The sequence below is a fragment of the Macaca nemestrina genome, chromosome 16, assembly GCF_043159975.1.
Source record: "Macaca nemestrina isolate mMacNem1 chromosome 16, mMacNem.hap1, whole genome shotgun sequence".
In the NCBI taxonomy this organism is placed as follows: Eukaryota; Metazoa; Chordata; class Mammalia; order Primates; family Cercopithecidae; genus Macaca; species Macaca nemestrina.
Window position 1 is genome coordinate 14,038,860 of NC_092140.1, and position 22,844 is coordinate 14,061,703.

Sequence of the window (22,844 nt, forward strand, 5' to 3'; positions counted from 1 at the left end):
CAGAACTACCCAGCCAGTGGGGAAAGCACTGATGTCCAGGGCACATGCGCAAGAGAGCAACTCTTAAAACGTGTTTAATTACAGGGAGCCCCTCACAGCACGGAGCCAGGACACACAGCTCTCAGAAAGTAATTTTCCATTTAGACGTGCTCCTTGGCTAATTAACGAATCAAGCGGGCCAGCAGTCTGGACAAGGAGACAAGGAGCACCCCACATGTTACAACACAGGTAAAGGTATGTGTGAGCTGGAATGGAGATGGAACCTGCTGGAACCAAATGTGAAAAACAGCCATTTATAGCGGTGGCCCTGATGGATGGGTAAGTGCCCGACTGGTGAATGACATGCTGCCCTCTCACTTCGAGGCTGAAACATGGAAACACTCTGGCCATCTGCTGTGTCTGCGGAGGTCCCCAACACAGACTTGGGGAAGGAAAATGTGTGCTTTGGTTGCAGCTGTAGCACACACATGTGCACAGCGAATCTGTGCGCGCTCTGGGCTCTGCCAGGTTTGCAGGCTCGACCCTCAATGACTGACGTTTTTCTCCAATTGTTCTATCAGATTCCCCAGGTTTTTACAGGAATTGGTTTGTGTAGGGGGTGCAGGACACACAAGGGAGGGAGGACGCAGAGCAGCCACTGATTTTCAAACGAGCCCAATTCTACTGTGACCACTGAAATGCCTCATAGATGAAGGAAAGAGGTTCTAGTGCCTTGATGGAGGTTTGCGCCAGCCATAAATCCTGCTTCGCTTCCTTCCATTTACAGTTTATTGCATTAACATTTCTTTTGTGCTGGCTGCTGCTGGGAACCTATTGTAAATTTGGGCAATTACGACTTTTGTTCCATCTGTCCCTCCCCTCCTCAGTACTGTAACTTCAAAGGTGGCCAATTCGGTAGGGGCCAGCTCTGTCTCTTAAATCCAACCTGAAATACATGTTAGAAATCACAGGCTCCGAGAGAAAGGTAGCAGAATAAATCAGAAAGATGCTGCTCCAGCCTTCTGAGATAGTCTTAAAATAATCTTTCTTAAACCTCCTGCACAATGCTCCCAAGTCAAAGCCTGGATAGGTATCTTAGTGCCTCCGTGTCCAAATCCCCCTTAAAGTAGATGTATGAGTCATTACTGAACCATGTCAAACAGGGAGTGTGCCCCCAAATACTGGGGTTTCCACCAGCCCTGCCTGTGCTTGGGTTTCAGTGGTACTTAAAATAATCTCTCTCAATGTGTCTGCATAAACCAGAGTGGGTCACATCACTGCTGCTGTGGGGATGAGGCAGCCTGAGGAAATCCCAGGATGCTGGTGAAGGCCCCACAGCAGATAAGGAGGGTGTGCACCCAGTTGGAAGGCTTGATGGATAATACCGAGCTGCCTCCATTCCTGATAAGCTGTCACTTGCTATAGGGAAGAGAGAAAGAGAAAGCCTGTGTTCCCAGGTGTGCTGGTGACTTTAAGGGCAGGAGGATGCTGCACTGGTCAGTTTTATTCTCAACAGTTTCCTAAGAACCTACTTCGTGCTTTGGTGAGTGCTGGACTGTGGTGGATACAAAGATGAAGAAGGATAATCCCTGTCTCAAGAAACTTAAAACCTAATAGAGGAGACAGATCTAACGATAATGAATATAAGATGCTTCATAATTAGTTTCATAACATAGGCACAAAACCCTATACATCCCAGTTCCTCAAAATGTTAAACATAGAGTTGCCATAAGACCCAGCAATTCCACTCCTAGATATATACCCAACAAAAATGAAAATGTGTGTCCAACCAAAAACTTGTACACAAATGTTCATAGTGGAATTATAATGGCCAAAAAGTGGATATCCCCCCAAAAATATCCATCATTGGAATGGATAATGGGGTATATTCCTACAATTGAACACTACTGGGCCAGAAAAATGAAGTACTAATACATGGTACAAAATGGACAAACCTTGAAAACATTATGCAGAGTGAAGGAAGCCAGAGATAAAAGGGCATATTTATGTAGTACCATTTATAGGAAATGTCCCAAACAGACAAATCTATAGATTCAAAAAGTAGATTAGTGGTTGTCAGGAGAAAGGAAGAGGGGTGCATAGGGAGTGAACCCCAATGGGTATGGGGTTGCTTTTAGGGTAAGGAAAATGTTCTGGAATTAGATAGTGATGATCATTGTACAACTTTGTGAACAGACTGAAAACCACTGAGGTGTGTCCTTTAAAAATGTGAACTTCATGAGAGTTGGATTATGTCTCAATAAAGTGATGATTTTTAAATGCAACGGGAGGTTAGTGTGGGGAGTAACTGTGCCTAAGGGCAGGGCTGGCACACGTAATGCCTCTGCTGGCATTAAGCACAACTTGTGGATTCTAAGCACTTTCTTAAAATGAAAGAATAAGCGAAGAAAACAAGTCACTGGGTTTACTGTTGACTTCCAGACTATCATATCCATCCTGGCTATGAAGGATGGACACTGAGTTTCTATGTTCTGAAACTGTTATTACTTAGGCACAATCCACAGAAAGAGCAGTCTGAAAACTCAGGGACTCGGAGCTCCATGCAACATGGCTTTCAGGATCCTAGAAACCCTCGCTCTGTGTTCCTACCACCCTGGACTGTTTCATCATACCATGGGTCCCTCTGTATTTATTTGTCCTTTGCACTGTGAATGATTTGGAGGCAGTGACTACGCCTTTTTTCTCTGTATCTCTAGAACCAGCAGCACATAGAAGGGACTTGCCAGGTGACTGTGGAAGAAAGGAGGAAGTCACTATTTGCTTATGAGGAGCATATAGTCTAAATTTCAAGCTTTCTCATTTCTCCATTTTCTTATCAGGTACAGTGATTACACTAAAAATATTCTGGTATTCTAGTGCTGGTTTTTTTTGTTTTTTAGGTCAAAATGGGTCATATAGTGGCATTTCATATGGCTCAATCTAACACAAAGTCACTAGAAAGAATGTCTTTCGGGTCCCATTTCGTTATACAAAATGGTTTTTAAACTTCGGTCCCTGAAGATCCTTTGGGGAGCACCAAGAGAGAGGTGAGGGGGAGTGAATTTGATCCCCAACTGTCCCTTTCCCCCCTAAAGTTTTAGAGTTTCTATGTAAGAGTCAGTTTGAACAAAAGACTTGGATCTAAAAATTAGTTCGTAACTAATTTATTTATAGAATTTATTTATAACTCTAGATCAACTTAGATCTTCATTAAGAAAATATCCCCAAAACATGTTCTTTAGATCAAGGAAATAAAAAGTAATGCTTAAGCTTTTTGCTTTCAGTTCATTGGAAAGCCACAGTGCTTACACATTTTTATGCTGTCTACCATCAGTGCATCTAGGGAGGGGCATCTATGGAGGAGGCTACCATGTGGGAAATTCTTGAGTGGGCAGTGAGAGAGGGTTAGCAACTCAAAGCAAGTAATCCAAGAGTTAATCAGGAGAGACACTCAATCCAGAAAGTGCTCATTAACCCAAGCCTTTCTGCATAGTGTCCCTACCACCCTGCTGCCTCTAACTAAACAAAACACGGTAGGTCTCCTTGTGAGAGAGCGCTTTTGTTCACATAGGAGGCTGACAGCTATTTGCGATGAGGGGTTTTTGTTTGTTTGTTTGTTATTCAAATAACTCTTTCCCCCTGAGGAAACTGAAAGGGAAAATGTCAGAAGTATGTGATTAATGATTTTTAAAAATAGATGGGATCTCCTGGTTGAATTGAAAAGTAGGTATTGAAAAGAATCCATTTCTACATGGTGGATTTTCATATGTAAGTTTGATATTAATTCTTTCAAAAGAGTTGTGCCTGTGAGACAGATAAATGACAGGAAGGTCTGTCTAAATACCAGCATCCTCGGAAGGGCAGCTGTTCAGAAACATTCTCAAATCGTGAAGATAAATAGAACCGGAACACTGATGATTCCATCAACTGATGGTGAGGGAAGCATCCAATTCTATCTTAACCTCCAAGCTGTGCAGTATTACGGTGCTTCCTAAAATACTTTTAAACAAATACACAAAATGCCCATGTTGCTGGGGATGGGGGAAGTTGGTGATTGGGGTTGGGGGGACACAGGGAAGAGAGAAAAACATAACCAAAATCTACCTTCTTTTTTTAAGGTTTCTTTTAATCAGATCTTAAAGCAAAGACAGAAGCTGAAAACATTTATAGTAAATAATCAGCAAAGAACTCTGAAAGCTTCGCCGACCAGAACCCCGGAAGGAGCCGGCCTGGTACTACCAGGCATGACTGGCTTTAGTGGATTTAACAATAAAAAAGAAGATGGCGCCAAATGACCAAACTACACGCAACCTTCCCTTCCCACAAGAAGAGTGGATAAAACTTTCCACTGGGGCTGGGGGAGGAGGCAGGGGACCAGTCCAGAGAGATAAAATGCTACTTAACACAACAATGTGGATAGCATTTAGGCCACATGCAAATTTCATCCACAGAGCTTGCAAATGGCATGCAATTTACTGCTCAGAGGATGTAACCTATTTGAGTCTAGAGAGCTAATTAATAAAAGTCTAAAAAGAATGCAGAGTTAATCGCCATCTATCTCCTGGGCTATTTCAACTTGGTTTTTTACAGTTGCTGTTAAACAAAATTCTAAATACTGTCATAGCAATCAGTTATTAGTTACCTTAACAAGGTGCAAGTTGGTGTTGGTCAAAGTTAAATCCTTTTTTTAAAAAAAAATACTTGAAAAAGTTGAAGCTGCTCTTCTCTTTACAGCATGTTCTGTGATGGATAAAAATTGCATCTATAAAGGTTTCAAGCCAGGTCACATTTAGAAAGTAATAGTAAATAACAGTAACTGGCAAAACACAGTCCTAGGTCTTACTTGCAATTGCTCAAGTTGAAACAATTGAATACAGTCTTCAAAAACCATACTCTCATTTACAGATATGATTGGGCACATGGGATTTCAATCATGCTCCTTCATTGCTGAGAATCATGAAATTAAAATGGCAGTAATTTTTACCTCTCACTTTTCTCTTGCCTTTTTCTTCCTTTAAGCATGCCTGCACTAAGTAATTTTTGCTTTTCACCGATAACGAGAAGTTAAAGCCAGATTATTTTCTTTGGGACGACCTGTCAGTGATTGCAAGAATATAGTTCAAAACATGCTGTAACTGATATATATGCAGCCCACCCTAAATCCTGTCTCCCCTGAAGCTTGCTGAAGGAAAGTGTGACGCCTCTCCATTCTGACCTGGTATGTATGCTTCTGGAATCCTGAAGCTGAGAATGAACTATATCCGCTTTGCAGTAATGAGGCTTAAAATGTCAAAGATTCTATAAGAGATTTTTGAGTGGATAAGATACCTGATGAATTTATATGAAGGTGCTGGGACCCCAGATTCCAGTCAGAGTGTACTTCCTAAGGACCCCCAGATTCCAGTCAGAGTGTACTTACTAAGGACGGGAGGGGTGATGCTTGGGGTGTGAGGGCAATTTTATGGAAAGTCCTTCCAAACCTGAGGGGGCAGACCTGGAAAATGCAGGTTTCACCTTGGCCTCAGTCCCAAAGGTGCATCTGTACCACTGACTTTTGTCAGGATGAATGATGGTGCTGAGTAATTTCAGGAAAGCAACTCATCTGCCCAAATATGATATGACTGCCAAAATATTCAGAATAATGTAGCCTAGCACTTCCTTCAATGTAATTTTACTTTCTGACTTCACAAATAAGGAAGAAGTTGTCTTTTGGCCACTTTAGCTTTTGCACTGGCTTTAATTCCCAGGAAAGGCCACTGTCAGATCCTCCGTTCCATGCAGGAGCTGGAGGAGATGGAAGGAACGTATTTCTTCTCTCTTTCTTCATGTCACCACCTTCTCATTTCCAGTTCACTTGCTATTCTTAAAGAGTAATGCCAAGTTTGTACACTAAAAAAAAAAAAGAATTGGACTAAAGAAAAGCCAAATAAGTAATATAATTAGTAAATATGCTAATTCAGATTAAAATATAAATCTTTAAAAAGTTCAACTTGTTATATGTAAAATTATTTTAATGACATATTGGAGAAAAATCTGGCATTACGCTGGCCAAGAAGGCAATACATTTAAGGCAATCTTACAAAGTATATGAAATCACAGACTGTAATATCCTGCAACTATTTTAATTTTAAAAGCTCAGTTTACAAATATATACTAATATTTTTCTCACATTTAATCACTCCCCCACTGTTTTAGCATAAGAGCTAAAATAACCTAAAACGGCCCCCTAAAACACACACAGCAAGTCTGTTACACAGATCTGGAAACCAAAAAAATGTATGAAGGAAGGAATTTTCAATAATCTGAAACAGAGTAGCAAAAAAATGTGTGTGGTTTCTAGGTTTTCACTACTAATAAAAATTTTTCCTGGGAAAATTTTACTTTAAAGCAACTCTAAATGAAAATGCATATAATTAAGGGAAAGACCATTGCTTCAAACAGATTGACTGTCTTTAACAAGTTTCTCTCTTTCTAGCTACTCAGATATGCTATATTTCCTAATTATCACCTTTTAAGGGCCATCTGGGCCCATTCCTCCCCATCAGGGGGCAATTCCATTTGCATTGTTCCTGGGCTTAGTCATGATCAAGTAGTCTGGTGGTAAAGTTCATTAGAAATTAGAACAGAAGCATTCAACCCAACACAGTAAACCAAGTATCTGATACTCAGGCACCCGTAGGAGAGATGATAAGCATGTCAGACATATTCTCACATAACTAACAAGTCTTCAATGTGCATTTTATCCAATTGCTTAAAGAAACATTCAGCCTGGTCCCTGACCAGGTATGTAATGAAGATTTGATTAAGTCTCCTCACACTGCAAAACATTTCTCAATTAAGGCAACGTAAGTATAGTCCCTTATGTCTTTTGGTTCAAAAGTCTATTAAAAACCCTTTAATGGTTCCCTCATTTAGCCTACCATTCACAAGCAGTATACTACTTCCTTCCTGTAGAGAACACACAAGAATTATCCTAATTGTATTTTCTGTGAAACAAACGCACATTACAGGAAAAAGCGGATCCAGCCCTCGGTCCGATGCTGACTAGCTATGGGTCCCTTCTGTCCTCACCAAGAGATCATCCTATAGATTCACAAGCTCTTTACAAACCTATGTGTGTGCCAAAGGCATGCCTGGCCCATGGGTACGCTAGATAGTTCAGGCAGCTGCTCTTCAGCAGAGTTGACTGTAAAAGGTATGGCTAATTCAAGGCAGGCATATAAAAGGTTTCCCGCTTCATACCTCATAAGGTCTGATACATAAAACCCAGGAAATTGTTACCTGCCTCATCTTGCAATTTCTGAGCCTGGCTTGCAAAGGCCATCTTAATCCGCAACACCAGCCTATTGAGATTGAGGAGGAAGGAGTGCTCCATGCTGAGACCCACAGCCTCTTGGAGCTACACCTTAGTCTTGCAAATGAAGACAGCTGCAGCGGGCCCTAATCTATGCAAGGCAGGTGTAGCCCCAGGGCTCTCTGCAAGTGACCCTTGGAGCTATTAGGGCTGGGAAGTTAAGAAGTTACAGTTATAAAAAGAACTATTTCATAGCCTCTCATTATGGAGGTTACTAAGCTTTCTAAAGGAACAATGGCTTATTTCCTCCCATTTGCCTTGATATCCTCCCCTGACCTTCTGAAATTCCCTATTTAGACAGTTCCTAATTCTGACCCCAGCTGGGACACTTTAAATTGGTGGCATAGCTCGTCCCCAACTGATGCTATTCGTTCAATGCTATGTTGAAAATTTGATTGTCGTCAAGTTTTCCATTTTAAAAACCTATCCCAAAATCTACTATCCAGACAGAAGTGGAGATTTCAGGAGAAAGTAATGCTTACAGAATCATCCCAAGATTCAATAATGCATATAAATGACACTTTAGTACTGCTTAGTAAATGAATCCACAGCAAAACATTGCACCACTGAAACTGAGCCAACAACAATTAACTCAAAAAGCAGTCACAGAGTCAGTCTCTCTCTCTCTCTCTCTCTCTCTCTCTCTCTCTCTCTCTCTCTCGAAACAAATACTTTTATGTCTGAGGCCAGCTCCTGGCCTAGAGTGTCCCCCAAAAGGACTGTGGAAACAGAACTCCAAAGATGTTTCTCCTCTAGGAGGAAATGGCTGCGTCACTGTGTTACCAGCAAGGCCACCAGATGCTCAGAGGGGAGGTGGTGCTGATGCTGGGCTGAGCCCGTGAGCTGAGCACTAGGAGCTGCCGGCTCCTGCGAGTCAGGCCTATGTAATCTGGGAGCACAGTTTGGAATGGAGCAGCTATATATGCTCTGGAAGAACTCAGAGCATGTAGCCTGGATTGAAAGAAGGTCTCCTCCCAGGGCTCTCACCCTTTTCTTAGCTCAGAGTGTCCCTGAAACAGCTCCACACAAATTCCTGAGAACTGCCACACTGTCTTCTCCAGCATAGCACAAAAGAGAATAAAGGGGGAAATTTGGTCCTGGAGTCAAAGGTGGGCTCTGAATCTGTTTGACTGTATAGCAGGAATCACAGCATTCTTATCACAGGGATGCAGGAGAAAAATGTCTACAAGATTCTTTATCTTTTTTTGAAACAGGGTCTTGTTCTGTCACCCAGGCTGGAGTGCAATGGCTCTATCTCCGCTCACTGCAATCTCCGCCTCCCGGGTTCAAGCGATTCTCGTTCCTCAGCCACCCAAGTAACAGGGATTACAGGCACACACTACCAAACCCAGCTAATTTTTGTATTTTTAGTAGAAGTGGGGTTTCACCCTGTTGGCCAGGCTGGTCTCGAACTCCTGACTTCAAGTGATCCGCCCACCTCGGCCTCCCAAAGTGCTAGGATTACAGGCGTGAGCCACCATGCCTGACCTCTAAGAGGTTCTTGACAGAGAAGGAGTCAGCAAACCTTAAGGCCATCCTCTTATCCACTGGGAATAAACCCCTCACACCACCACCATCTAAAGGAGTGAAGTTTTGCTCAGATGATGCTTAAATTATATCGGTTTCAGTAGAGGAGGTTGCTGAAACCCAAAATCATTGTATGTAATTATAGTGAAACTTTGTCATTCAAGTTTGCTTTTTTTAAGTTAGATTTTAAGCTTACTTTAAAAATCCGGGAGCGGATATATTACTTCTGAAATAAAGATTATAAATATGTTTAAACATTGTCTTTTCTTGAAAAATTATTTTAATTTTTTATTAGTTCTACTATATTTTTTTCCACCCTTCACTTTTGGAATACACATAATAGGCTTTTCCCCTCCTTCAATTTTTGTAGAACTGTTGAGTTTTCATAAAAGTGTAAAGTTTGAAACAAGTATGGAAAGCTTGTAAATGTACCAGAAATGCTGCGCTATACTTCCATACCCATTACTTCTAACAATTTCACAAGAAGGACCACATTTTCGTGAGTTGTGTGATGTTTTAGCAACAAGACTCCTATGGACTTTAATGGAAGTCACACAGCTAAAACTCCATGCACCACTTTGAAAATTTAAGAGTAATTGCTAAGCCCCCCTTAGAGGGTCATAGAAATACTAAAAACCAAAGTATTTTGCTAAGAACTCCAATTACGCCTGAAGGCTTACATCAGATTTTATAAAATGATTGGTCACATATATAATGTACTCTAATGCTGTTTTATTGGCTGGTTGTTTTCTTTTTTTTTTTTTTTTTTTGAGACGGAGTCTCGCTCTGTCACCCAGGCTGCAGTGCAGTGGCCGGATCTCAGCTCACTGCAAGCTCCGCCTCCCGGGTTCACGCCATTCTCCTGCCTCAGCCTCCCGAGTAGCTGGGACTACAGGCGCCCACCACCTCGCCTGGCTAGTTTTTTGTATTTTTTAGTAGAGACGGGGTTTCACCGTGTTAGCCAGGATGGTCTCGATCTCCTGACGTCGTGATCCACCCGTCTCGGCCTCCCAAAGTGCTGGGATTACAGGCTTGAGCCACCGCGCCCGGCCTTGGTTGTTTTCTTTATAAAAGAAAGTCTTTGTGAAGTCCTGTCTGAACAGGAACATACAATACAGTGACCTTCGGTTCAAGTGTTCACTTCAACCTATAGTTCAGTCTTAGGGGGTAGTAGGAGTGGGAAATAAATGGGCCTGGGACATTTTATCTTGTTATTTATTATTTCACAGGGGAATCATTACGTTCACTGCATCATCAGACTGGTAGATTTTGCAGAAATACATGAAGCTGTTGAACATAACCAACCTGCCCTGGTGAACATTCATCCTCAGAATCCCTTGTGACTGGCTGGGTTAAGAAGGCTGATCCTCTAGGGGTGAGGAAGTGGTAGTAGCCTAAGAACCTTGCCTTAGTAGAACCTGCCTTCCTTCCAGAATCATGAGTAAGAAGGTTCATTCATTTGGTGGGAATCCAGCTTTTCTATTTTAATTTTTGTTTTGTTTTGTTTTTAGATACAGTCATGTGCTACATAACTTTGAGGTCAACAACAGACCAAATATACCACAGTGCTCCCATAAGATTATACTGGGCCGGGCACGGTAGCTAAAAATACAAAAATAAGCTGGGTGTGGTGGCATGCACCTGTAATCCGAGCTATTTGGGAGGCTGAGGCACGAGAATTGCTCAAACCTGGGAGAGAGTGGTTGCAGATCGCACCACTGCCCTCCAGCCTAGGCAACGGAAAGAGACTCTGTCACAAAACAAAACAAAACAAAACAAAATCATGCTGGGACCGGTGGCCCGCGTCTGTAATCCCAACACTTTGGGAGGCTGAGGCGGGCAGAGCATAAGGTCAGGAGTTCAAGACCAGCCTGGTCAACACAGTGAAACCTCGTCTCTACTAAAAATACAAAAAAAAAAAAAAAAAAAAATTAGCTGGGCACGGTGGCCTGCGCCTGTAGTCCCAGCTACTCGGGAGGCTGAGGCGGGAGAATGGCGTGAACCTGGGAGGTGGAGCTTGCTGTGAGCCAAGATCACGCCACTGCACTCCAGCCTGGGCGACACAGCAAGACTCCATCTAAAAAAAAAAAATATATATATATATATATATATACACACACACACACACACTTACATACAAATATATGTGTATATATAATATTTAAATATGTATATAGCACATACAATCACATACAGTACATAATAGTTGATAATAATAAATGTTACTGGTTTATATACATATATTACGCTTTACATTTTATTTTGACTATATGCCTCCTTATTAAAAAAAAGTTAACTGTAAAATAGCCTCAGGTGAGTCCTTGGGGAGGCATTCCAGAAGAAGGCAATGTTATCATAGGAGATGACAGCTCTGCGCGTGTTACTGCCCCTAAAGACCTTGCACTGGGACAAGCTGCAGAGGTGGAAGACAGTAATATTGATGGTCCTGATCCTGTGTAGGCCTAGGCGAATATGTGTTTGTGTTTTTGTTTTTAACAAAAAGTTCGGCCGGGCGCGGTGGCTCACGCCTGTAATCCCAGCACTTTGGGAGGCCGAGGCGGGCGGATCACAAGGTCAGGAGATCGAGACCACGGTGAAACCCCGTCTCTACTAAAAATACAAAAAATTAGCCGGGCGCGGTTGTGGGCGCCTGTGGTCCCAGCTACTCGGGAGGCTGAGGCAGGAGAATGGCGGGAACCCGGGAGGCGGAGCTTGCAGTGAGCCGAGATCGCGCCACTGCACTCCAGCCTGGGCGACAGAGCGAGACTCCGTCTCAAAACAAAAACAAAAACAAAAACAAAAACAAAAAAAAACAAAAAGTTCAAAAAGTATAAAAAATAAAATTAAAAATATAAAAATGCGTATAGAATAAGAGACAAAGGAAATATTTTTGTACAATGTGTTTGTGTTTTAAGCTTACTGCTATTACAAAACAGTCATAGTTAAAAATATATATAAAATGTATAGGCCAGACGCGATGGCTCAAGCCTGTAATCCTAGCACTTTGGGAGGCTGAGATGGGCAGATCATGAGGTCAGGAGTTCAAGACCAGCCTGGCCAACATGGTGAAACTCTATATTATAAAGCAAAAAGTTGGGCAAGGTGTGGTGGCTCACACCTATAATCCCTGCACTTTGGGAGGGTGAGGTGGGTGAATCACCTGAGGTCAGGAGTTTGAGACCAGCCAGGCCAACATGGCGAAACCCCGTCTCTACTAAAAATAAAAAATTAGCCAGGTGTGGTAGCAGGTGTCTGTAGTCCTGGCTACTCAGGAGGCTGAGGCAGGAGAATCGCTTGAACTCGGGAGGCTGAGATTGCAGTGAGCCGAGATCACACCACTGTACTCCAGCCTGGGTGACAGAGTGAGACTCCGCCTCAAAAGAAAAAAAAAAAGTTAGAGTAAGTTAAGGTTAATTTACTACTGAAGAAAGAAATCTTTTTTTTTTTTTTTTAAATAAACGTAGTATAGCCTAAGTATATAGTGTTTACAAAGTCTACAGTAGTGACAGTAATGTCCTAGGCCTTCACATTCTCTCACCACTCACTCACTGACTCACCCAGAACAACTTGAGGTCCTGCAAGCTCCATTCATGGTAAGAGCCTTCTGCAGGTGTTCCATTTTAAATCTTTTATGCAGTATTTTTACTGTACCCTTTTCCTGTTTATATATGTTTAGATATGGAAATCCTTACCATTGGCTGTTATCCCAGCACTTTGGGAGGCCAAGGCGGGCAGATCACAAGGTCAGGAGTTCGAGACCAGCCTGGCCAATGTGGTGAAACCCTATCTCTACTAAAAGTACAAACATTAGCCAGGCGTGGTGGCAGGTTCCTGTAGTCCCAGCTACTCAGGAGGCTGAGGCAGGAGAATCACTTGAACCCAGGAGGTGGAGGATGCAGTGAGCCAAGATTGCACCACAGCACTCCAGCCTGGGCGACAGAGCAAGACTCTGTCTCAAAAAAAAGAAAAAAGAAAGAAATTCTTACCACTGTGTTACAATTGCCTACAGTATTCAGTAGCTACATGGTGTGCAGGTTTATGTCCAAGGGGCAATAAGCCATACCACACAGCCTAGGTGTGCAGTAGGTTGTAACATCTAGGTTTGTGGAAATACATTCTGTGATGGTAGCACAATGATAAAATTGCCTAAGAATACATTTCTCAAGATGTATTCTCATTGTTAAGTGACGAATGACTGTAATCTGAAACTGACAGAAAAGATGCAAGGAGGCAGGGAGTAGGGGCTCACGCCTGTAATCCTGGCACTTTGTGGGGCCAAGACAGGTGGATCACTTGAGGTCAGGAATTTAAGACCAGCCTGGCCAACTGGTGAAACCCCGTCTCTACTAAAAATACAAAAAGTAGCCAGGCGTTGTGGCACAGCCCTGTAATCCCAGCTACTTGAGAGGCTGAGGCAGGAGAATCGCTTGAACCCAGAAGGCGGAGATTGCAATGAGCCGAGATTGTGCCACTGAACTCCAGCCTGGGCGACAGTGGGAGACTCCATCACAAAAAAAAAAAAAAAACAAAAAAAACAAAAGCAAGGATAGCTAATAACTAATTCCTGAATTCCCCTTACCCAGTCTCACCAACTGTTAGCACTGTTAACGTTCTGCCACATTTCTTTATCATTACTGCTCTATCTTGGTCTCTCTCTCTCCATATGCATAGATACAGATATAGATAGGTAGATATGCATAATATATACAGATATATATTTATTTTTATATATTATGCACCTGTATTTTTTTCCTTGAACCATCTGTAAGTTATATTCATTGTGCCCCTATACTCTTAAATGGTTCCCCAAACCAAGGACACTCTCCTACACAACTGTATTGCAATTATCCAAATCAGAAAATGTAACATGGGTATGATACTAGTATCTATTCTACAGGCCTTGTTTAAATATCACAAATTATTCCAATAATGTGCTTTATCTCCATTTTTTTTTTTTTCTGGCTCAAGATCCAATCCAGAATCACTTATTACAGTCAGTGATGATGCTTCTTTAGATGCAGTAAGTTACAGCACTACCTCCCTTTAAGGACTTGTTCATAGACTAAAGACTCCACCCATAATCATCTGACATTATGGTGCTGGTCCAAAATAATCACAAAGGAAAAATTTCAATTTATAGGACAACTCAAATTATGTTTTTCTTCCTTTCATGGGATAGGAAAGAGTGTATGGATAGGCCACAGTAAAACATCATGAAAAATGTGGTGCTTATCAACTAGGCAGTTTGTTTATTGGGTCCATGTCTGATGCTAATGCTACTAAGGTTTCAGGCAGTGGGAGAAACCCAGTGGTCTGTCCTAAGGCCAAAGACTGGGCTCTTAGTTTCAGCCGCCATCCACGTCTTTGCTACCGCACAGACAGAGGGCTAAATATGGAGCACAGGTATTCCATAGGCACATTAGGCAACAGCACCAGGGAACACACTCAGAATCCTTGTACCCTGGTGGGCCATTCTGTGATGGAAGCACACTGGATAACTCAAGGTCTCACTTAGGTATAAAACAAACAAGCTTTTCGACTGGTGATGACAAACTCTGGGTTTTGGATTGAGGATGAGAGGTTTGTTTTCTTCTCTGACCAGTCCTAGTCCATTATTTTTGGAGGCCTCATGTAAAATTACCTTTTATAAGGTTGGTCAACTTAGATATCATTCTTTTATTTCATTGCAACAGGAAGATTAGTTAGGCAACTCTGCTATCCTAACCTTATGAATGTCACTTTGTCAGGCTAAGTTGTGCACCTTCTAACTTGATTCACAAAACAATGAAAGTAGAATCTAGGAAAATTGGAGTAAGTTTTTATGGAAGGGTGGACTGTATCATCGAAGACCTGCAGGCAGGACCACAGAGAAGTACAAATGGTACTCTAGAAATTAAAAATAGGTGTCAGATATTATCCTGTGAATGTGTGAAGGAAGACGATGTTTATAAAGAATGCTTTTCATTTGCTGTCACAGGCACTGCCATATTGAAATTCCCCCATTAATTAGTAGGCCAACTTTAAACCGACACTTCCCATGAAAACACTAGCCAGTTTTCAAAGTTGTGAATGCAAAAGCTTCCAGCACAAATACTGAAAAGTACAAACTGAGCATCCTAAATGTTTATATTAACTATTGCCCCAAGAAGATAACATGGTCATTTAATATTATTTAATGCCTAAGCACAGGCATTAGACAGTAACATACATGGCTCTTTAGGATGCTGTTTCTCACATCAGGACCTAGTTGGCCAAACGTTTTCTTTGAATGATGTTTAATAACGTGCACCTGGAAATCTGAGGGCAGCTGTGGTATTTTCTATGTAATTAATGGCTAGAGGAATCCATAGAAATGCTTTTCTTCCCATTTCTACCAGACATTTCCCTCCCACCCTCTCCTTCCCATTTTGGAAAGGGAAGAAATATGGCTTATATAAAGTGGATTGTGGTTACTCATTACATGACATTTGGACACATGTGTCATTTGCAGATATAACAGGTCTGTGCTTCACCACCCCCTACATAATTACTCAGATCACCATCTGAGGAGCTGTAAGGGTGATTCACAAGGAAAAAGAAAGTCCCAGCACAGTGGAGATCTGAGTTACAGTGGGAAACAGAAACACAGATTCCCCAAGTAAGGAACATGGATGCTGAATACCCTAAAAGGTCACGTTAAAGAGGAGTTCTGGGACATTAGGAGCATTTCTTGAGGCCCAAAAGTTCGATTCTCCTTTTTAAACATGTATCTAGGGCAGAATTTAATTACCTTATACAATTTTGGTACAATTAGCTTATACAATTTTTTTCTTTTTTTTTTTTTTTTTGGACAGAGTCTCGCTCTGTCGCCCAGGCTGGAGTGCAGTGGCGCTATCTCGGCTCACTGCAAGCTCCGCCTCCCGGGTTCACACCATTCTCCTGCCTCAGCCTCCCGAGTAGCTGGGACCACAGGCGCCCACCACCACGCCCAGCTAATTTTTTGTATTTTTAGTAGAGACGGGGTTTCACCGTGTTAGCCAGGATGGTCTCATCTCCTGACGTGATCCACCCACCTTGGCCTCCCAAAGTGCTGGGATTACAGGTGTGAGCCACCGCGCCCAGCCTATACAATTTTTCTAATGAGCAATATATTAGAAATACAAACAAGTTAAAATATTTTGAGTGAGAAAAACAATGGTTGCATAAGTGTCCAGCACATACTAGGTCCTCAATAAATATCTAGTCAGTGAATAAATGCTAACAGAATTATCCTGTACTTTCTGGAATTTTTTTGCTTTTTTTTTTCTGTATTTTCCATTTTTAAAGAGTTAACCTAAATTAAAATATTAGGAGACTGAAATATTTCACGCTCTTTCTGCCTGCCTTTTCTTTAATTATATAAAAGATGATTGTAACAAACCCACAATGTAAGTCTCCTCAAACAAAAAAGATAATAATACTTTCCTGATTTCAGTTTGGTTGCAGAAAAAAAGGCAAATTGGTGCATAATTAACAATTTGTTGGTGTAAATTCATCTGCATCTTTTAATTGGTGTTAATTAGATTAGGACTAAAATTTCTTTAATCCTCTATCTTGCCTTTTTTGATGCAAACTAATTTTCTCAGCTGGATGTCAAAGTTTCCCATTAATTACACTTTTCTAAAGGGAGCTTCTTCAACAATGTAGACTCAAACATATAGACCAAGAGCAGATTTCAGCAGAGCTTGGAATCAACCTTTTGGGAAAAATAAGGCATGGTGAGAAGTGACACTTAGGAGATAACTAGTGAATTTACCCAAATTCACTGGTGAATCAAGGCTTCCACAATTAGCAAATCAGGGACTGTCTGATACATGAGAGCCTCCAGCATTTGGTAGCTGTAAATAACACCCTGTAACACAACTCTGCCACAGTGCAGATGTTAGAGCAGACCTTCTGAAACAACAATGACAAAATGTTCAGCCGTATGGTTAAGAAGACAACTTGCTTTTAAATCTCAACAATATTGATAACGCCGTTGCCTTTTACTCTACATCACCCAGGGGCCATTCATAATGCTGGCATGGCTATTTCCAGTGGAAAACACGTGCAATGTAAACCATCTTAAGTGAATTAAGTTCCACAGTTCATATGGTTTCCTCCAAATATTGCAACTCTTCTACAACGGTTAGCATGTCAGGAGGAAAAGCCACAAAATACATTCAATATCTTTTATGGCAAGGTGACCCGAAATAAAATTTTATGTAGTCAAGGATTTCTGATAGTTCTTTATCCATAGCTTTCCTCTCACTCTGTAGCAGTGATGATTGAAACCCGATGTGTACTGCAAAAAAGGGCTATAAATCTTTTTATGTACAAATAAAACAGTAGCCATTAAATTTTGCTATGATGTCTGAGTAGATATTCAGCATGAAAACATGATAAAACAACTGTAAACTGATTGTGATCAAATGTAATTACAATGACTTGTCTCCAATGAATGACATGAACTAAATACAGTCACAGACTTCTCCAAAATTACTTTGGGCAAAGAACCAAGAGAACACTATATCCTTTCTTCACTAAAGGCATTTTGCCAAATAAATCGCAAACACACAAGCTTTAATAACCACTGCCAAAAAAGCACTTGGGAACTCATTATGGAAACGTTTAAAACACACACAGACACAGACACACGTGCACTCATATTTAATAAAAACTCTTCCTCTATATTAATATAATTTTACTGAAAAAGCCACGTGTTTTAAGATTTTTAATTGGTGCTCCCCAGAAGTAAATCCAAGGAGTGACAGGCAATTACAAGCTTTTTTTTTTTTTTTTTTTTTTTTTTAAATCTCAAAGTCAATGTATTTGGCTGCCGTTTCTGGCATCTTTATCTTGGAGAGGCTACAAGAAAATCTACTTGGATGTTTTTATGCAGCTAAAAGTAAACAATGATCTGGATTCTGAAATAATCCAATCTTTTCAATAAGCCAATGCAGGTAGATGCTCTCTCTCATTCTCTGCCCTTTTTGAGGTGACTTATTGCATTACCTCCAGGAACAGAAAAAATAAAAATGACCATATACACAGGAGTCACATTCAACAGTAATTATGGCTGACACAGGTCTAAGAACCTAAGGACCTAGGAAAGAAAAGCGGACAATTTGTGCTCTCAACTCTACTTTTCAACTTTTGTCCATTTTTTTTTGTTGTTGTTGTTTTGTTTTGTTTTTTAACCTCTAGTCCTAAAATTGTGGCAGTATTTATCTATACAACATTTGGGAATATTATTAAGAATGAAGGGCTGGGCGCGGTGGCTCATGCCTGTAATCCCAGCACTCTGGGAGGCTAAGGCAGGTGGATAACCCGAGGTCAGAAGTTCGAGACCAGCCTGACCAACATGGAAAAACCCCGTCTCTACTAAAAATACAAAATTAGCTGGGCGTGGTGGGGCATGCCTGTAATCCCAGCCACTCGGGAGGCTGAGGCAGGAGAATCGCTTGAACCCGGGAGGTGGAGGTTGCAGTAAGTGCCCTGAACATGGGCACATGGATGAAGGACCGCTAAAGATCCCATGCGCCCTTTCCCTGACAATAACTTTAAGGGTTAAGGGCATAAATTTTTGCCACACAGATTTCCAGACAAAATGAACAGTGGAGAAAAATGAGGTAAAATGTTATTGTTGCTGCTTAATATATATTTTTTGAGATAGGGTCTTGCTCTGTTCCCCAGGCTGGAGTGTGGTAGCATGATCACAGCTCACTGCAGCCTCAACCTCCTGGGCTCAAGTGATCTTCACACCTCCCGAGAAGCTGGGACTATAGGCACACACCACCACGCCTGGCTAATTTTTTTTGTTTTTTGTTTTCTTGTAGAGATGGGATTTCACCATATTGCCCAGGCTGGTCTCGAACTCTTAGGCTCAAGCGATCCACTTGCCGAAGCCTCCCAAAGTGCTGGAATTATCGGTGTGAGCCACCATGCCCAGCCCTGTATAATATTTATTATAGCCCTGAAATACGCTAGGTGACAGAGAAGAGAGACTCTCAATTCTATGTCTAGTGGATGTTTAGATACTTATACTCACCCAGTAAAGAAAAACTGACAGGCAGCTAGGCACAGTGGTGCATGCCTGTTGTCTCAGCTACTCTGGCGGCTGAGGTGGGAGGATCACTTGAGCCCAGGAGTTTGCGGTTGCAGTGAGCTATGACTGCAACATTGCACTCTGGCACTCCAGCCTGGGTAACAGAGTGGGACCCTGTCTCAAAAAAAAAAAAAAAAAAAAGAAAGAAAGAAAAAGAAATTCCCAAAGAAAAAGATTCCAGGAGTCACCTACAGTGTATCTATTCTTCCTTGAGAAGGGTTCTAACAAGAGGGATGACAGCTAATAACAATACGGCTCTGTATAAAGGAACTGTATCATCATCAAAAAGACGTGAGACATACCCATCACTCAAGAATCACCCAGGAGGCCTGTAGTGCCTGCCTCAGAGGTGACACCCTAAAGGAGATGGTGAAGGGTGGAGTGAGTGTGAGGACGTGAGAAGGGGACTGTGTGCTTGGGAGGGAGGTGCGCAAGTCGGGGACGTGAGTCCAGGCACAAGGGCAGTCTCTCACACATCCCTTCTAACCTACCAGTTTGAGTCCCTGTTACCTACTAGGAGGACTTTTACAGTACCATTTTTTTTTTTGTTTCCTTCCTTTTTTTTTTTTTTTTTTTTTTTTTGAGAAAGAGTCTTGCTCTGTCACCCAGGCTGGAGTGCAATGGCATCATCTCGGCTCACTGCAATCTCTGTCTCTTAGGTTCAAGCGATTCTCCTGCCTCAGTCTCCCAAGTAGCTGCGATTACAGGCATGCACCATCACACCTGGCTAATTTTTATATTTTTAGTAGAGATGGGGTTTCACCATTTTGGCCAGGCTGGTCTTGAACTCCTGACCTCAAGTGATCTGCCTACCTCGGCCTCCAAAGTGCTGGGGTTACAGGTGTGAGCCACCGTGCCCAGCCTACAGTAGTTTTCTATTCTTAGCTCTTCTGTTTCAGTCTCTCCCTTGCCTTCACCAAGCCCTTAAATATATTTTGTCCACGGCTACAGAGCAATCTCCTTAAAGTGCAATCATACCCTCCCCTGATCAAACACTTTCAGTAGCAACTCCCTGCTCAGTTCAAACTCTTTGGCCTGCAGTAGGGAAGACAAACATTATACGAGAAAACAAAAAACAAAAATGGACAGACTGTGATAAATGCCATTAAGGAAAGAAATAGGATGCTGTGAGAGAGAATCATGGCAGGGGGCTGAGGATAAGAGTCCTCTAATAGGATGGTAGGGAAGGCTTTAGGGCCTCAAGAGGAGAAGGAGCCAGCTACAGAAAGAATCCAGCAGCAGAACCAGCTAGTGCAACAATCCTGGGGCAGGAACTAGCTCGCTGCATACCACAGGCACTGAAAGGAGACCAGTGTGTCACAAGGGCAGAGGACAAGGGGGAGAGTGGCACAAGATGTTGCTGGAGAGGTCAGCAGGAGCCAGCAATGCAGGGCTTCGGTGGCCACAGTAAGGAGGAGGGATTGTATTCCAGGTTCAATGGGATATTTTGAAAGATACGTAGGAAGGTGACCATGATCTGATTCTCTGGCTTGCTGTTTGAAGAATAGAAGAGGAGCAAGCATAAAGTAAAGACCATGGAAAATACTGACATGTTTCATGGCCCAGTATTCCCAAGGAGCAGAGACCTTCCATGGGCGGAAGGTCGAGCTGAATGGTAGAAAAGGACCACGGAAGGTCTAGCTAAGATCAGGGGGTCAATTTTGCAATTAAATCGTATTTTTGTTGTTGCTGTTGTTTTGGCCAAAAATAAATTGTAAAATTCAAAAAAGTCAGTAATAGAGGAAATGTTCACAAATATGAAATGTTACAACATTCTTGTTTTTCATTTGGATAGTTGAAAGAAGGGCAGAGCAGAGATTCCTAAATCCTAAAACAGGCCAGTAGATGCCTGTTTTTAGAGCATGTGTCGAGAAACCGCAGGTAAGTTTTGTTTCAGGCAACATAAACAAGTTTTGTCTCAGGAAACTGCCGTGGGAAATTCCATGTAAGGCAACTTGGATGGCGAAGAACTTCTTTTTTTTTTTTTTTTTTTTGAGACGGAGTCTAGCTCTGTTGCCCAGGCTGGAGTGCAGTGGCCGGATCTCAGCTCACTGCAAGCCCCGCCTCCCGGGTTCACGCCATTCTCCTGCCTCAGCCTCCCGAGTAGCTGGGAGTACAGGCGCCCGCCACCTCGCCCGGCTAATTTTTTTTGTATTTTAGTAGAGACGGGGTTTCACCGTGTTAGCCAGGATGGTCTCGATCTCCTGAACTCGTGATCCGCCCGTCTCGGCCTCCCAAAGTGCTGGGATTACAGGCTTGAGCCACCGCGCCCGGCCCGAAGAACTTCTTAAATTTAATTTTTAGTTTTTTTACAGACAGGGTCTCGCTATTTTGCTCAGGCTGGACTGCAGTGACTATTCATAGATGCAATCATAGCTCACTATAGCCTCAAACTCCTGGGCTCAGGTGATCCTCCCACCTCAGCCTCCCAAGTAGCTGGGACTATAGGCGCCCCGCTCTTTTTTTTTTTTAAGATGGAGTTTTGCTCTGTCGCCCAGGCTGCAGTGCAGTGGCATGATCTCAGCTCACTGCAACCTCCGCCTCCCAGGTTCAAGCAATTCTCACACCTCAGCCTCTTGAGTAGCTGGGACTACAGGTGCACGCCACCATGCACAGCTAATTTTCATATATTTTTTAGTAGAGACGGGGTTTCACTATGTTGGCCAGGCTGGTCTCAAACACCTGACTTCAAGTGATCTGCCTGCCTCGGCCTTCCAAAGTGCTGGGATTATAGGTGTAAGCCATGGCACCCAGCCTGTACCCAGCTCTCAAAGTATCATTTATACACATGGAAATTTCTAACAGGCCCCTCGCTAAAACAATAGAATGAAAAAATATGCCTATAAGGAAACTTAACAGATTGAGTAAGCCCAACTGCAAAACTCGTCTTGCAGTTCTAGGAACCCTGTCACTAATCATGAGATATATGCTGTGTGGGGTGCAGAACACTGCATCCCAGTCGTGAGTAACAGCTCTTAAAAGCTACAAATAGCAATCTTCATGGGGAATGAAAAAGGAAATTTACAATATCCATGCGATTGAAGGTAGGCTCTCAGTAAATTAAGAAATCTTTTCAGAGGTAAAGAAAATGAAATAATGATTTGAAACCACCACCCAACTCTACATTTCCTATTTGGAAAGCTAAGGTTCTTTGGAATATCTAACTTTTTCAAGGCTTATGACACCCTCCCCCACATCCCACCTCTCCCCTCTCTCCAATTCTTAAAAAAATGACCGCATAATGTGCTTGTGGAATTTTTGCAAATGGCTAGAGAAGGCTCTGGAAGGAAGAAAGGACAAGTGCGAATTCTTCACATGTCTCCATGCCCCTAATGCCTCACTCCCCATTCAAAGCTGAGGACCTGGCCAGGCGTGGCAGCTCACACCTGTAATCCCAGCACTTTAGGAGGCCGAGGCAGGCGGATCATGAGGTTGAGAGATCGAGAGCATCCTGGTCAACATGGTAAAATCCCATCTCTACTAAAAATACAAAAAAATTAGCGGGGCATGGTGGCACATGCCTGTAGTCCCAGCTACTTGGGAGGCTGAGGCAGGAGAATTGCTTGAACCCAGGAGGTGGAGGTTGCCGTGAGCCGAGATCGCGCCACTGCACTCCAGCCTGGTGACAGAGCGAAACCCCGTCTCAAAAAAAAAAAAAAAAAAAAAAAAAGCTGAAGACCTATAAAGGTACCCCTAGATCTGCCCACACTTCTTGGGGATCTGCCTCCTGCCTTCCTCCCTCCCAGAACCAGCTTGTCCTGCCCCGGAGTCCCTAGTGAATTTGGCTTCTGCGCTCTTCACCTAGATTAACACCTTGATTCAACCATATCATGGCCCTGGAGTGTGGTTTCATCCCTTCATCCTATTTTCTGGATTGGC

At 42.4% G+C, this 22,844-nt stretch overlaps 1 protein-coding gene and 1 long non-coding RNA gene across 12 annotated transcripts in view; one reads left to right on the forward strand and one right to left on the reverse strand.

Annotated features, from left to right (window-relative positions):
• The window catches only part of LOC105477882 (uncharacterized), a 35,290-nt gene extending 31,067 nt beyond the window's left edge, over window positions 1-4,223 (forward strand). For all 7 annotated transcript variants that reach the window (XR_011614625.1, XR_011614623.1, XR_011614629.1 and 4 more), the window contains 3 exons: window positions 85-234; window positions 2,697-2,819; window positions 4,098-4,223. This is a non-coding gene — a long non-coding RNA (uncharacterized lncRNA). The remainder of the gene's footprint in view (window positions 1-84; window positions 235-2,696; window positions 2,820-4,097) is intronic.
• The window catches only part of LOC105477862 (citramalyl-CoA lyase), a 313,469-nt gene that overhangs the window by 225,948 nt on the left and 64,677 nt on the right, over window positions 1-22,844 (reverse strand). The window lies entirely within an intron of this gene.